This window comes from Hibiscus syriacus, unplaced genomic scaffold, assembly GCF_006381635.1.
Source record: "Hibiscus syriacus cultivar Baekdansim isolate YM2019G1 unplaced genomic scaffold, ASM638163v2 tig00110151_pilon, whole genome shotgun sequence".
Classification (NCBI taxonomy): Eukaryota; Viridiplantae; Streptophyta; class Magnoliopsida; order Malvales; family Malvaceae; genus Hibiscus; species Hibiscus syriacus.
In genome coordinates, this window is record NW_024062603.1 from 2,842,337 (window position 1) to 2,856,254 (window position 13,918).

Below are 13,918 nucleotides of genomic sequence, written 5' to 3' on the forward strand. Positions count from 1 at the left end.
CTTGTCCTCCAAACTCAGTACCTATTCTATAATTTGTTGTTGTTATGGTTCGCCTGTGTGTTCATGTCCCTGTAAGATTGCAAACCTCGACCCTTAGTGTACTCACCTTTGTTGATGTGAACATTGGTATTGACAACTTATTTTGTGGTTGACGACGCTTAATTTCCGCCACCATCCATGGGCCGTACATGTCCTCCTGTTGATTGTTATCCAGTCTTTCTTCTGGTTTGTTGTTTGGTGATTCTCTGGAGTGCTCAATCCTTTTTTTTGAGCAGGATCCATCGGATGATCAAGTGATGGACAATGCTCTTTGTGTGTCCATACACACTGCAGTTAAAGCAGATAAGTTGAAGACCTTCATATTCTAATTTTTGGATGAAGCCATCGATTCCTATACACGGTAGTAAGGGTTTGTTGAGGTCTATCAGAATAGCTAATCTTGCAAACATGCCCCGTTCACCCTTACTCGTATTGTAATCTACCCTCACAACCTTTCCTATCGTTGAGACAACCATGTTTAATAACGATTTTGTGTAGTATTTGTATGGTAATCTCAGTAATCTGATCCAAACCACTACGTGTGAATGATTTTTTTTCTAGAGTAGAGAATGAGCGGTTCCATGGTTGTACTATAAGGTAGCTACCATAAATTGTACAGGGGCCTTCCGTTAATACCTTAACATAATCTTCCTCGCATTCGAATCTAATGATGAAATAATTGTTTTCTAGATCCACTAATTGGAATACCCCTGTAGTTGCTAGAGAGTTTGTATTCTTGATTCTAATGCCTTGAATCCTATAGCCTTACCAAGAAGGCGTACAATCACTGACTTATGCATATTTTTGTCGATTAACTATGTACGCTCCGAAAATCTGATCGTGGGATATTCCCCATTCTTGTCGATAATGTAATCACCTTCATTCAAAGCAATCTCGTCTTCTTCTGGCATCGGACAGGATGTTACTCTGGACTTGGAACACTCGATTACCATAGCGTCATATGATTTCCTCCCTTCCATTTGATGAATCGTTGAGATAGGATCATCAATCTTGTTGATCTCATGATGACGTTCAATGATATTATCTTGCATGGGTATGTCACCATCCTTCCCTCCTGTAAACATGTCCTTTAGCGCTCTCTCCTTCTCGCTGATTAAGTTCGTCTCCATCTCTTGTGATGGGATATTCGGTGGCCTGACGCACCCGGTCTAGACATCTTCCGTGGTTTTATGTGGTTACTCCCGCCAGGGTTTTCCATTTTCTTTTTCAGTTCATCATTTATAATATTGTTTTAAATGTAATTATTCTTACTACATGTTTGAGAAGTAGTACAGAAGTGTATCAAGAGAATAAAAGTCTTCATTCAATTTTATGATTACATTGCTCTTGTTATTTATACAGCATACACACCATAACAAACTAGCTAAAGTTGTTAGTCTGCTAACTAACTATGTTGAGCTGGATAACAACCACGCTGAGCTGGCACCTTCCAGAATATGCTCAACATCCTCCCTGCTGATTCAGTTCTTCAAACTCTTCAAATGACCACACTCCCAGCTTCTGTCGAAATGCAGCAAAATTATCCTTTGACAACGCTTTAGTTAATCCATCAGCTACCTGATGTTCTGTAGGTACATAACTGACCATCAACTTCCTTGCTGCCACTTTCTCCCTAACAAAATGAACATCAAGTTCAACATGCTTAGTTTTTGAGTGATACACTGATTTTCACTCATGGAAATTGCACTTGAGTTATCACACCAAAAACTGGTGAAGCTTGCATTTGAATTCCCATGTCCGTTATTAACGCACTTAACCAAGTTACATCGGATGTCGTATCTGCCAAACTCCGATACTCAGCCTCAGTAGTAACCTGGACACCGTCTTCTGTTTTCATGAACTCCACATAACCAAATTGCCTCCTAGATACACACAGCACCCTGATAGGAGCGTCTGTCATCTACACTACCCCCCAATCAGCATCTGCAAATGCTGTTAGTTGAACCGGTTCATCACTCAGAGAGAAACCAGTCCATAGTCAAGCGTTCCTCGAAGATATCGCAGGACTCGTTTCACTGTAGCAAAGTGTTGTTCTCGGGGAGCATGCATAAATTGAGCCAGCTTATTCACACTAAACTCAATATCTGGCCTTGTATGACATTCTACGAGAGAGATCCCACTAGACTTCTATATTCCTTTGCATCATTTAGCTGGCCACCGACTCTTTGAAGAGCTTAGGAGAGGATATCATAGGTGTAGGTGTTGAAGCAGCACTCTCCATACTTGTCTTGGTTAACAATTCCATTATGTATTTCTTCTGACTTAGAAAACAGCACCTCTTGCATGCTTAACTTCAATACAAGAAAGTAACTCAATTTACCAAGATCTTTTAAGCAGAATTTTTTGTTCAATAGGTCAACCACCTTTAATCTCATCGTTTGAGCAACCTGTGATGATTATATCATCAACATAAACCAAGACATACAACACTTTCCCACTTTCGTGCTTAATAAAAAGTGAACTATCAGCCTGTGTACTTTTGAATCCAATGCTAAGCACATAACCTCTCAACTTAGCAAACTAGTTTCTCGGGGCTTGTCTAAGTCCAGTGCTTTATGTAATTTGCATACCAGACGAGACCATCTAATGTTTCTTCTCAAAGCCTTGAGGTTTTTGCATGACAACCTCCTCATGAGATCTCCATTTAAAAAGCCATTATTCACATCTACTCTTAGCTTCCAACTGTTTTGAACTGCAAGTGATAGTATGACATTGATGGTGGACTTGATGACTGGCTGAAGGTTTTCTTGAAAATCTTGGCCAGGAACTTGAGTAAAACCCTGGCCACAAGCCTGGCCTTATACCTCTGACAGTCCATCAGCATTCTTTTCGTTTCTAAAAATCCACTTGCAACCTACGACTGATCTCCCTTCAGGTAAAGAGACCAGCGACCATGTGTTTTTCGTTCCAGCGCTTTATATTCTTCATGGACTGCTCCTTCCATTGAGGAGACTGCAACGCTTCATATATGGAGCATGGTTCTTTCTCAATTTCATTATGAACCATGGAGTAGAGCTTTGGGCTTAAAAATGCGACATTTGCTTCTGGTCATCATCGAATGTCCAGTGACAGGAACAACCATTGATTGCATTTCATTACAATCGTGATGCATCTCTTGTGTACTACTTTGGCTAGACCAACATCATCAGGTAGTAGACTTTGAGTTTTTCCCTCACTCGCATTCAAGTGTCCTATGCTTCTAGCTGAGCTCGAAGAAGAACTAGAACTAGACACTTGTTGTTCCATCAGCTACCTGATGTTCTGTAGGTACATAACTGACCATCAACTTCCCTGCTGCCACTTTCTCCCTAACAAATGAACATCAAGTTCAACATGCTTAGTTTTGAGTGATACACTGGATTTTCATCATGGAAATTGCACTTGAGTTATCACACCAAATAACTGGTGAAGCTGCATTGGAATTCCATGTCCGTTATTAACGTACTTAACCAAGTTACATCGGATGTCGTATCTGCCAAACTCCGATACTCAGCCTCAGTAGTAGACCTGGACACCGTCTTCTGTTTTCTTGAACTCCACATAACCAAATTGCCTCCTAGATACACACAGCACCCTGATATGGAGCTTCTGTCATCTACACTACCCCCCAATCAGCATCTGCAAATGCTGTTAGTTGAACCGGTTCATCACTCGGAGAGAAAACCAGTCCATAGTCAAGCGTTCCTCGAAGATATCGCAGGACTCGTTTCACTGTAGCAAAGTGTTGTTCTCGGGGAGCATGCATAAATTGAGCCAGCTTATTCACACTAAACTCAATATCTGGCCTTGTATGGCATTCATACAAGAGAGATCCCAGTAGACTTTTATATTCCTTTGCATCATTTAGCTGGCCACCCGACTCTTTGAAGAGCTTAGGAGAGGATATCATAGGTGTAGGTGTTGAAGCAGCACTCTCCATACTTGTCTTGGTTAACAATTCCATTATGTATTTCTTCCGACTTAGAAAAACAACACCTCTTGCATGCTTAACTTCAATACCAAGAAAGTAACTCAATTTACCAAGATCTTTTAAGTAGAATTTTTTGTTCAATAGGTCAACCACCTTTTCAATCTCATCGTTTGAGCAACCTGTGATGATTATATCATCAACATAAACCAAGACATACAACACTTTCCCACTTTTGTGCTTAATAAAAAGTGAACTATCAGCCTGTGTACTTTTGAATCCAATGCTAAGCATATAACCTCTCAACTTAGCAAACCAGTTTCTCGGGGCTTGTCTAAGTCCATACAGTGCTTTATGTAATTTGCATACCAGACGAGAACCATCTAATGTTTTCTTCTCAAAGCCTTGAGGTTGTTGCATGACAACCTCCTCATGAAGATCTCCATTTAAAAAGCCATATTCACATCTACTTGTCTTAGCTTCCAACTGTTTTGAACTGCAAGTGATAGTATGACATTGATGGTGGACGACTTGATGACTGGGCTGAAGGTTTCTTGAAAATCTTGGCAAGGAACTTGAGTAAAACCCTTGGCCACAAGCCTGGCCTTATACCTCTGAACAGTCCCATCAGCATTTCTTTTCGTTCTAAAAATCCACTTGCAACCTACGACTGATCTCCCTTCAGGTAAAGAGACCAACGACCATGTGTTATTTCGTTCCAGCGCTTTATATTCTTCATGGACTGCTTCCTTCCATTGAGGAGATTGCAACGCTTCATATATGGAGCATGGTTCTTTCTCAATTTCATTATGAACCATGGAGTAGAGCTTTGGCTTAAAAATGTCACATTTGCTTCTGGTCATCATCGAATGTCCAGTGACAGGAACAACCATTGATTGCATTTCATTACAATCGTGCTGCATCTCTTGTGTACTATTTTGAGCTAGACCAACATCATCAGGTAGTAGACTTTGAGTTTTTCCCTCACTCTCATTCGAGTGTCCTATGCTTCTAGCTGAGCTCGAAGAAGAACTAGAACTAGACACTTGTTGTTCCTCATTTTGAGACCCCACGACAGAATCCATACTCAAGGTGGTTGACCCCTGTTGATTTTTATAGAGCATGCCCTACTGCACACAGACCCTTTCAGCACCATCAACTATAGGTAACTGCATGGGTGATTTTATAACATTTTGCCCACTATCTTGAACACAAGTATCTTGTTTGCCTGCAAAGGGAAAGGACCGCTCATGAAAAGTGACATGCCTTGATATATAGTTTCTCCCATTAGAAGCCATGCACTGATACACCTTGTGTTGTGAACTGTAACCAAGAAATGTGCATGGTTTTGAGCGATAGCTTAGCTTGTGATTTTGATAGGGTCGAAGATGAGGAAAACACCTGCAACCAAAGACTTTCATAAATTCATAGTCAGGTATTTTATTATGCATCGCTTCAAAAGGAGATTTTCCTTGCAAAACACGTATGGGAAGTCGATTTATCAGATGAACTGCAGTGCTTACTGTATAGGACCAGAACTTAAACGGTAACAATGCTTGAGCCATCAATATAAGGGCTGACTCAATGATATGGCGATGTTTCCTTTCAACCACGCCATTCTGCTCAGAAGTGTGTAGGCAGGATAATCAATGATGAACACCTAATTTTTCTAACAAAGATGAAATGGATCGATACTCACCCCCCCAATCTGTTTGGACTTCCTTAATCACAGTATTAAACTGAGTTTTAACCATTTCATGAAATGACTGATATGCCTGTAATGCTTGGTCTTTTGTTTTCAACAAATACACCCAACAGTATCTTGTGCAAGCATCAACAAACGAAACATAATAATAAAAGTTATTTGAAGCAATGTGAGAAGGTCCCCATAAATATGAGAAAACAAGCTGGAAAGGGTTTGCATATACTGTAGAGGATTCATTGAAAGGAATCTTATGGCTTTTTCCCATCTTACAAGCAACACAAACAACATTATTAATAGCACTGGCATCAGTAGGAAACTCAAGACCAACATTTTTACAAGCCTTTACAAGAGAAGCATGTGCAGGATGCCCAAGTATCATGTGCCACAAGACATAGGCATTTGTCAAATCAGCATGCATTTTATGAGCTATATTTATTTCTACACAACCACCTGTACTGCCATATTGATCTCCTACTGTAGCATCAAATTGTTATAAACCTCCACTCTCTCGCCCTTTTAACAGCACCGCACCAGTAGCTTTATCTCTAACTAGACAACTCTTGGCATGAAATTCAAAGTAGACATCATTGTCTCTAGCAAACTTTGAGACAGAAAGCAGATTTTTTGTTACAGAATGAACATGAAGCAGATTATGAAGGAATAAAGTTCGATTCTTAGTAGTAAGATTAACAGTTCCAGCCTTGCACATGTCTAAAAAATTGCCATTACCCACAACCAGCTTACCAGGACCAGAGTAATCCGAGCCATCAACCACCATAGAAGCTTCAGGTGTGACATGATGCGTAGCCCCCGAATCTAATATCCATATATCTGAAGTTGACGAGGGGACATGTGCTTGGGACTGAGTATTGTTGTTGCGCGAGAGATAACTATTTGCCATCTTACACGAGTTAACATGCACAGCAGTAGACTCATCGTTGTACTCATCTTTGTGTGCTAAAACCCCTGGAAAACTTTGATCAAATCGATGCCAGCATCTATCCACCGAATGGCCAATTTTACCGCATAGCTAGCTCCAGTCCTTCCATTCGAACTATAAGGCCGATTGTACTGACTAGCGCATCCAGAATCTGGATTACTGTTATGCATGTGAACAACATTTGCACTCATTGTCACTTGATTTTGAATCTGAAAACTCTTGAGTTGCGCCTCAGCATCAACCAACACAGCTTTTACTCCATCAAGCGAGAAGGCTTCTTTACTCGCAGTGATAACCGCCATAAACGGTTGATAATCAAACGATAAGCCATTCAATATGGTTGCTATATGTTCAAGATCTGAGACTGTACTTCCACACGCAGCCAACACATCGCATACTTCTTTGATTTGAGTAAGATACGATCTCATACTCACATCACCTTTCTTAATTGCTCGAAGCTTGCAATGAAGGCTCGTTACCGTTGTTGTCGACCGATTGGCAAAGAACTTGAGAACGGTGGACCATACATCCGCAGCAGTTTCTGCACCAACAAATTAAGGAAGTATGTGATCACTAATTGTGGACAGCAACCATGAAGCTAAAGCACTGTCCTGTTCAACAAAGATTTCATAATCTTCATTGGCCACAAGACTGCCATCACAAGACTGAATCTGCGTCGGTGGAGGTTTTAGTTCACCAATGAGTAAACGTTCCAAGCGATGACTCTTTACTATCAAGAGAACTTGCTGTTTCCACAACAGAAAGTTCATTTCATCAAGAACTATGTTGATCTTCTTGTTTGTGAATAGACGATTGCTTCTCGAGGAGTCTCCAACAACCAAACTGTGCTCAACATCCTCAGCTGCCATGACCGAAAAAAAATGAAAGGAATCACGAGAAGCAACCAAACCAGGAGCTATCAGAGAAGCAACGGAAAGACGCCTCCTCCATGATCAATGGCGAAAGAGACCATGTTGAGAAAGCAGTACATAAGTGTATCAAGAGAATAAAAGTCTTCATTCATTTTATGATTACATTGCTCTTGTTATTTATATAGCATACACACCATAACAAACTAGCTAAAGTTGTTAGTCTGCTAACTAACTATGCTGAGCTGGATAACAACCACGTTGAGCTGGCACCTTTCAGAATATGCTCAACACTACATAATTTTAAATGAGTTAAATGTTTTTAAAAATTAATGCATGAATTACGTCTTTGGTATAAATATTTCTTCTAACCAATACCCAATGAAATTGTAAACTTTTGCCGACTTAATTTTGTTATTTGTTTTCTGAATTATTATGAAATATTTCCTTTCGTTCGCTAAAGCTGCAAGTTATTAAAGAGAATTTATTTGACTAAAAACTTAAATTGGAAAGATTCCCGAAACAAAGGAGCGTTGCACCGTTTATGAAATTGAAACACTTGTACATTAATTTACAACTTGTCAACATCATATGTCATAGTTATCTTTGTTAATTATTAATTATGTCCATTTTAATCTGAGAAAGATAAAGGGTTCCTCATTTTCTAGCCGCTGTGGATAAAATCTTTTTCATTCATTAGATGTTAAACCAAATTCTTCTCTAATTCGTCTTTTTTAAAAAAAAAAAAAAAATCCAAGTTACAGAAAGTCTAATCTAATCAAGTAGTATAGTTTATACGTATTCCGAATCTCAGGGATTTTCTTTTTCTTTCTCCGGAAGAAAATAATGGAACCCCTCTTAGATGTCCACGTGTCGTCTACAAAGTGGAATGCATTAGAAACCATGCACTAGCCTTTCCTCTATAAATACCCAGTTCTTCATCTGCTAAATCCATAACCAAAAGCTCAGCTTGATCTGCTCTTCAACTTACTACTTTCGTCACTTTCCTTTATCAAATCAAGCTAGTCTTCATGGCCTTCACTACTCTTCAAAACACGTTCTCCCTTTTAACTTTTGCTGCCACATTTTCAGTTTTATTCAACAGATGCTACGGATTCTACCCTAAGCTTATTAACACTTCATTGGCAGCAGCATCTGAGTACGATTGGTCCCCTTCCGGAGCAACGTGGTACGGCAGCCCCACAGGCGATGGAGTGAAGGTAATGACCACCATGTAGAATTATTGTGACCCTTTTTCAGTTCTTGAAAGTTAATTTTTTTGTTGTAACTAGGTGGAGCTTGTGGCTATGGAGCTAGTGTGGCGCAAGCCCCATTTTCTTCACTGGTATCAGCTGGTGGCCCTTCTCTGTACAAATAGCTTTTTGACGAAATATGTGCATTTTAATGTCTATAATTATTCTGTTTTTTGTTGACGAAATGGGTATGCAGAGTTGAATGTAATTATCCAGGAACAACCATTGCATTCCACGTTGATTCGGGTTCCAGCCCTAACTATTTCGCCACCCTAATTGAGTACGAAAATGGAGACGGAGACCTTGCTTCGTTGACCTGAAACAGGCGCTTGACTCTGACACCTGGCAACCCATGCAACAATCCTGGGGTGCTGTCTGGAAACATGACGCCGGTTCCCGGTTGCAGGCTCCGTTCTCGATCAAGCTAACGTCACTTGACTCCGGCAATACCATTGTGGCAGCCGTCATTCCGGCGGGATGGGAGCCTGGAAAGACCTACAGATCAGTTGTTAACTTTAAAGGCTAATAGGTGACCATATTTAGTCGGTATAAATTATGTATGTTGACGTACTGTTGGCTGGTTTTAAGTCGATATGGTCATACTCTTCCAAGACTTCAAGTGTTAACTACTTAATTACATGTGTGTTGGAAGAATTATTATTAAAAAATTTAATCAAATGTGGTCTATATCTTTAATCATATCACTAGTTTCGAATTAGTTCGTTTTTTTATATGTAATCAGATAAAGATCCATCGAAAATTTAAGTATAATTAAAGTTATGATTTATATTTTACATTTCTGTAAGTGAACATTATTACACAAATTAAGAATCTAATTCATTTAAAGAAACATGATCATTTAAATAATTATGAGGTAAATAAAATAATCATTATTTCACCGAATCGACTAAGGAAAAAAAGAAAATCACAGAGTTTTACTCGGTCTTTGTACTCCCTGTGAACCATATGAAACTCTTTCAAATATTTATGCGAGTTTGAATTTTGCAAACCATCAAAGGTCGATAGAAGATGGATCAAAATTGTCTTTAACTCGAACGACGTTTCACCATTTGGGAACATGATGCAAAGTGACTGTTGTTCATTAGGTGGCCCAGCTAGCTGTCGGATTGTTGGATTAACCATATGTACAAATTCTTCTCTTTCAATTGTGAATAAAGCTTCTGTGTAAGAGATTTCTCCTTGTTAGAGTATGCCCAAAGACCAATCATGAGATGATTCCATAGGGTGTATCATCTATGTCTTCTTTTAATGCCTTTGTAGTAATTTCTATAACTTTTTTTTACGTCTCTGTCATTGGAATTTATGAAGGCTTAGAACTAGGGTAGCGGAGTAGTGTTGCCTTGGTTTAGGTTTTAACCCATTTGACTTTATTCCTTCTCGTTGCTTGCTATCGTTGACTTTCTGTGTATCCTTCTCGTCATGTTTCCTCTTTTTAAATTTTGTCGGGTCTTACGTTTCTGTCTATATGCAGAGATGTTTACGCAGGGATTCATATACAGGGATTACTTCCCATTACAGACGCGCATATGAAGACTGCATATGAAGATTGTTTCAGCTATGTATTTATATCAATTTACGGCAAGTCGATTACAGTCGACGGTGCCAGAAGGAGAGGACGACCAAGGCGAAAGTGGGAAGACGGTTTGAGATCAGATTTGAAGGATTTAGCACTTACCGAGGACATGACCTCTGATAGGAAAGTATGGAGACTTAAGACCAGGGTATCTGCGTCGACCATCGGAAATCGGGGCCTTTTCTGTCCTTCGATCACCACTAGCAATGGTTGGACATAACAAAACTAAGCCTAAACAAAATCAAAACGCTCATATTTCCTTCTTAAACCTCAATTCTGAAACCAAAAGGGCCTAAAACCAACCTAAACTTCTCTAAACTCCGTTGGACTCTTGGAGTTCCAAACTTCGACATTGCGATAAAGGCTTCATTTTCCTTCTCCTATGACGAGTACTCAATAATGTGAGAACGAGCCGAGAAGATCCAATCATGGAACCTAACGATCGATAAGTGTCAACACTATTTTTCGCCAAGGTGGGGAAAGACCAGAATCGGATTAGGGGTTTTTTTTATTTTAAAAGGTTTTGAAATGTGAGGAGTCACCATCAATCATTTCAAGGTGTGGTTGGGACACCATAAAAACTGGGTGATTTTAATAGAATATTTTATTTTTATCAAAATACCAAGTTTTGAGGTTTACGAAAATTCAAAAATCAGGTTCGGTAGTCGGTTATGCGTGGGGAGGGATTAACACCCCCACAAGCACAAAAAAATGGTACCTAGTTGATTACCCTATATTTAGAATAAAAAAATTTTGAACTCGAACTTTATCTGATTTAAAAATTATTATAGATACAAAGTTGAAAAGGGTATTCGTTTATTAAAGCCAATAACATTCGCCCCTAGCATGAATGCAGGAGATCATCTATTGTGCCCAATAACCAGATATTGCCTCGATTTTAGAAATCATAATGTGATCTTGAAATGGATGTTGACCTATTTCGGAAATCACCAGTAGTCACCCCTTGAGCATACTTACGAGAGATATACTATTGACTCCCTAATAGATGGACATTGCCTTGTGTTTGAAAATAATATGCAATCAAACAATTTGTTATTAATCCTAATTAACTAAGGGTAGGTTAAGGTTTTTTTCTATCTTAAAGTGTCAAATTATGAAAATTAAAGAACCTAGAGGCATAAACCTAGAAATATAGGTTCTAATATTAATAATTTTGATTTTAATCAATTACTGAATCGAATAATTGAGATGGTGCCTTGAGCATTTAGGCGAGAGCCAACTCGGATTATTCACTAAATTAAAAGCACTATATTGAAATATACCTAAAAGTGGATGCTCTATTTAACCTATTTAATTATATTAATTTAAAATTCTAATCAAAGTTTTAAGGACTAAAGTGCAAAATAACTAAAATCCAGAGTTATAACAAATCTAAAAGTTCAAGGACTTAAATCAATAATTCCTAAAATTTAAGGATTAATCAACAAATCAAAATTCTAATAATTATCTAAATTAACCTATTAGAAATTAAGGGATTAAATTGAAATAGTTTTTAAAATTAGTTGATGATTAACAAATTAAGAGTTCGAACAATCGGCTCAAGTACTCGGGCATCTTATGCGAAAACTTGAATCGAATTGCTTCCTAATTAAAACTAGGGTGCCATCCAAATTACTAGATCCAATTTGGTTTACCAATCTAATCTAGGGACAAATTCTAAAAAAAACCAATTAAATAAAAACTAGAAATACAAATTCAAATATAAACCCAATTAAATTAATTAGAATAAAAAACAAGCAAAAAATGTTAAAAACAAAAATGAATAAAAAATATACAAGGATTAAATTGCATTAATATTAAATTACAGGGATTAAAAAAGATAAATTAAATATGTAACAATGGGCTAAATTAAAAAAAAAATTAAAAAAAATTAAAAATTTAATGTGTAAATCTAAACAAAAATAAAAATTTGGTTAGTTACTAAAATGCAAAAACACGCGGAAGTTGTAGGGGCTAAAAATAATTATCCATATTTTTCAAAACATAAATACACTATTAAATAAAAATGCAAAAATTATGAAACCAAATTAGAATAAAAATTAAATAGTCACGACATACGACCAAAATGCAAAAACATGCTAAACTTATAGGGACTAAACAACAACTAACTCTATAAACACGTAACATGCACGAAAAAAGGGTAAATACCAAATTTGGTCCCTACAAGTGACCAAAATACAAAAACGCGCTAAACCTAAGGGGACCTATATGTGATTTTATCCTATATTTCCCCTATAAAACCCATTTTTTATTTTTTCCTTCATTTCAACCTAAAATTCCCAAAAAAAAGGCTAAAAATGCTTTCACCTCTCCCCCCTCTCTCTCGGTCGGCCTACTGCCAACCACCTCACACCGTCGTTCTGACGACCACACACGACGGTCGAAAAACCTAAACCTAGCGCAAGATAGTCTAAACTGCCATACCTACTACCCTAGACCCCTATTTGGGGCTAAAACCACTGAAAACAACCCCTAAACACGAGGAAAAACTCTTACTCCTCTTTTTTCTTAGTTGTGACCACCGTGAATGAACCGATCCTTCGGTTCATCTTTTACTCTCAAGTAACCAGTCAAACTCTCCTCGTTTCTCTTTTTTTTGGTACTGTAAATACTTAGTTTTTTTATTATTATTTTCGAAACCGAAAAGGTAGAAGAAAAAATATCTTGAAAGATATTTTTGTATTACTTCTGGAAAAAAGGGAAAATCCCCTTTACTCTGTGTTTAATTTGAGTTTTATACCATATTACAGATTTTTCAGAAGATACAAATCATGACATTTGCCTTGTAACTTGTAGTTGCTTGATGAGTTGGTGTGGAGTGGTGTGTTGGAGCAATAATCTCCTTGTTTGGGGTAGAGCACGGTGGATGGGGATTTAGGGCTACAATGGTAGGGCTAGGGTTAGGTTCAGGTTAGGTTCATGTTAGTTTTAATTTGGACCTGGGTTTGGGTTTGGTTTGGGCCTAGTTTAGGTTCAGTTTGAGCTCGATTTGTAAAATGGTTTTTGTAATATATTTTAAGTAATAATAATAATAAATAAAAATATAAGAATAACCATTTTCTCATTTATATATATATATATATATATAAATGAGAAAATGGTGATTACAGCTGCCCCTCTTTGCATATTGTTGTGGAACGGGAATGAAGCAAACATATAAAGCACCATTTTCCAGCTCAATCTCTGCTCTTCGATCTGCGAGTTTTTATCATTATAAACCCTTTAATTGGAAATGTTGATCGACCACTTTCAGTGATGGATTCAACTAAAGTGAGGATGTTGATCCAACTCCAAATGCGACAGATGAGCCAATTATTGGTGTTGTTCCAACTCCTTATATTATGGAATGAGCTAAGGTTGAACAAGCTCTTCTCATTATGAACTTCTTCTCCCTCGTTGGATGAGTTCTTTTCATTATGATCCCTCCACTGGAAATGTTGTGCCAAGTTTGAACAAGTTCTTCTCTTTATAATATTATTCTCCCTCGTTGGATTTGTTTTTGTCATTATGAACTCTGCACTGAAAATGTTGAGTGCTTTATCCTTTCTTTGAAAAGATTTAAACATGCA

The 13,918-nt window shown here is 37.9% G+C and overlaps 1 pseudogene; it reads left to right on the top strand.

Moving 5' to 3' along the window:
- The first annotated feature begins 8,475 nt into the window (after nucleotides 1-8,475).
- On the top strand, nucleotides 8,476-9,289 carry LOC120215664 (annotated as a pseudogene).
- Nucleotides 9,290-13,918: the final 4,629 nt, after the last annotated feature.